Source organism: Lathyrus oleraceus, chromosome 1 (genome assembly GCF_024323335.1).
Source record: "Lathyrus oleraceus cultivar Zhongwan6 chromosome 1, CAAS_Psat_ZW6_1.0, whole genome shotgun sequence".
NCBI classification, from domain to species: Eukaryota; Viridiplantae; Streptophyta; class Magnoliopsida; order Fabales; family Fabaceae; genus Lathyrus; species Lathyrus oleraceus.
Genome location: NC_066579.1, coordinates 10,602,875 through 10,606,411, shown reverse-complemented (window position 1 = coordinate 10,606,411; position 3,537 = coordinate 10,602,875). Strand labels below are relative to the sequence as shown.

General features: G+C 38.3%; 1 non-coding gene across 1 annotated transcript; it reads right to left on the bottom strand.

The window, feature by feature from the left end:
• Positions 1-2,867: 2,867 nt before the first annotated feature.
• LOC127116993 (small nucleolar RNA R71) lies at positions 2,868-2,974 on the bottom strand. Its single transcript, XR_007801758.1, has one exon. It is a non-coding gene; the product is annotated as a small nucleolar RNA R71 (small nucleolar RNA).
• Between the last annotated feature and the right edge of the window lie 563 nt (positions 2,975-3,537).

The following is a 3,537-nucleotide window of genomic DNA, read 5'->3' as shown; positions in this document are numbered from 1 at the left end:
CAAAGATGCCCAATTAGACAAAACAAATGTCAATTAGCCTAGCAGAGAATGTCAGCACAGATGTTATAACATTAAAAATGTTAAAACATAATTGTTCAGGAGAAACAAACCATCATCATACACAGCTGTGATAGCTGAGATAATGAACAAATCCAAGGAACTCATTAAGAGCCCAAAATATTACAAACATGCATCAATGAGGACTGCCACAAATTACCCAGTAACCTCTGTCCCTCTGTCCGAGTGTATTATCTTCTTACCCAGTAACCGGTAATAGATAATATATCTCTTTTTACTCATGTGTTGAAGTTTTTTCTTCCCCAGTTGAGTTTGGTTTCATATTTCTTCGTGAAATCGAATTCCCTTTTGCATTTGAGTATTTCAACCTCATTCTGATTTACACATTTCCCGGACGGGTGTTTCTTGCTGTATTGGTGTTATCCCAATACATGCAGATTCTCTTTTCCCCCCAAACCGAGTCTTTCCATTGATCTATTTTCATGGAAAATCCCCTCGTGTCTCCAGCAGGTCGTAGCCTGGCCTACGCATAACTTTTATCCCTAGAGTCTCTGTCTCCCCAGTGAGTTTACCTTATGGAATGCATTTTGCTCCTGCAGACTTTTAGTCTCTCCGGATTCTTTTCCTTTGTGGCAATATATATTCCCCACAAAGATTATTTTTGCATACATATAATCACACTGAATCACACCGCGTTTTTGACTCGGATTTCACATGTTTTTTTAGGACTTTATTATCATTTTGCTTGTGTTATGCTTTCTTTTGTGTTGTTTTCAGGTATTTAGCTCTTTTAGGACCTTTTTAGAAGAAACGAAGCAAAAAAACCAAAAAATTAGGGTTTTCGGCAAATATTGTACTCATGGCGGCCGTTATAGGAAAATCCATGACACATCAGCCCTCAACCAGGAGGAAACTGCCACGATCCCATGAACTTCCCCACTTACTCATATGGCGGGCGCCATTGAGGGGTGGCGGACGCCACCTTTGCATTTCACATTCCCACTAAAGAGAAGTTGAAAGGCATCCTGGTCTTTGCATGCTGCTGAATTCCTCTATAAATAGGTCATTCTAGTTTATTTCCAAATCATCCAACTTAGTTTACAACACTAAGACTATAATATCATCTGTAAAAGTGGTAATCCGTCACATCGAGGGGTTATCGCACCTTAGTGAAATTGAGTTGGAGCATTTTGATTTTGTTGTCATCTTTATTTTCAAAGTCAAAGGTTTATTTACTTCCTTGCACCAGATTTAAAGCCTTCGTTTGGAGCAGGTTCTAATTTAATCGCCTTTTTATTTTACTTGCCATGCCTTACTTTATTTAATTCCTTGCCATGCTTTACTTTATTTAATTCCTTTCCATGCTTTACTTTATTTAATTCCTTGTCATACTTTACTTTATTTAATTTTCTGCCATTGTCTTTACTTTATTTTATTTTCTCGCCATTATCTTTATTGTTCGTTTTAATTGTTTTACACGTTTTACTTGTTCTTCATGCCTTACATTCTAAACTTCTTTTCATGATGTTCAATATCGTTGAAATTGTTTGTATTACCATGTCTGGCTAAATCTTTCAAAGGTTAGAATGTAAGGATCACGGTTAAAGAGATGTTTTACATATTGCATCTGTAGAAATGCTTTAGGGGCTGCTTTGATTCTTAATTCGAGTCTTCTAAAACAAACTTGGTTAATTTTGACTACTCAAGAAGTGCCAAAGCACCCCGGCTTAGTTAACTAGGAATTTTTATCACTTTAAGGAAAAACGATTTTTGAAACTGTTTTCGGACGCTTTGATAGATTTAAAATCAGGAAACTCCTTAGGTAAAACATTCCGAATCAAAATCACTCTCCAACTAAGCTTACGAGTCTTATTTCTTGAAAATAGGTTTACTACTTTAGCGTTATGCGCACCTTTTATAAGTGACAATAAAAAGCCTTAATTTAAGGGTAAACTCGGTTCTGAATACGCGAAAGCGGCAGTTCATGTTAAGTGGACTCTTTTCAAGAGTAGAAAATATTGCCCCATAAGTAGTTCTATTTAGACAATCGAAACATCGTTTAACCGACGTGAAATACATTTAAGTCTATCTTTATCTTCATTGTATTTATCAATTTCTTTATTTACTGTTATTTTGTGACATCATTATCTCATTTGTACCGCCTTAGATAAACATCGTAACAATAGTAATCGATAGATTGACGATTTGGTCTCTGTGGGATTGATATTCTTTTATATTACTCTGACGCGATTCCTGCACTTGCGAATATAGCGATCAAGTTTTTGGCGCCGTTGCCGGGGACCAACTTCGTCAAATTTCGTACCATGTTGTTACACCGTCTATACTAAGGCATTATTAACCGGTAAATGCGAAGAACCCGTAGTACCGGAAATTTTGTAGATCCTTTAGCGGAACCCGAATGTTACACTCGTACACGCCTCTTACTCGTCCAAATTAAGAAAGCTATGGCCGAGAATCGCGACCGGAGACCTCTTAAGGAACTTGCCCATCCCTCTGATGAGGAACCTAGTTCTAGTATAGTAAACCCCCTCATTCCTGCCAAAAATTTCAAACTAAAACCATTTTTACTGCAATTAGTGCAATAGAACCAATTCGCGGGTCTCACTACTGAGAACCCAAATCAACATTTAAAAGTCTTTATCCAATTGGCCGACACCTTTAAATCCAACGGTGCTTCACCTGATGCGATTCGTTTAAGATTATTTCCTTTCTCCCTCAGGGATATAGCACATTCATGGTTAGATTCACTTCCAACTAACTCAATAACTACCTGGGAAGACCTTAGGAGAGTATTCCTTGCTAGATATTTTCCCCCTAGTAAGACTGCTATTCTTCGAAACCAAATAACTAGATTTACTCAAAACCAAGGAGAATCACTTTTTGAAGCTTGGGAGAGATACAAGGAGCTGTTAAGAGTCTGTCCTCACCATGGCCTAGAACAATGGCTGATCGTTCATACCTTCTACAATGGACTCCATTATAACACAAAGATGAGTATCGACGCTGCCGCTGGTGGCGCGTTGATGAACAAACCTTATCCTGAAGCTTGTGACCTAATTGAGAATATGGCCCAAAACCATTACTAATGGGGAAATGAACGAGCATCAATAGAGAAAAAGGAGACTCAAGGTGGAATACATGAGATAAGTTCTATGGACATGATGCAAGCGAAAATGGACGCTTTAGCCCTTAAGGTCGAACATATTTCTATAAAATCTAACACTGCAGCGGTAGTCCACACAGAGTGTGAACTTTGTGGATCTAAAGGACACGAATCGGCGGAATGTAACCTTTTGAACGACCTGAACACCGACCAAGTGAATGACGCCCAAGGTAACCCATTTTCAAACACTTACAACCCTGGATGGAGGAATCACTCGAATTTTTCCTATAAAAACCAGAACCCTATCCAAAACTATGAACCTCAAAGACCACAAGGTTATCAAGCCCAAAAACCAAATCAACCTATGCAATTTGTGCCCTAGAAGCCTAACCTTG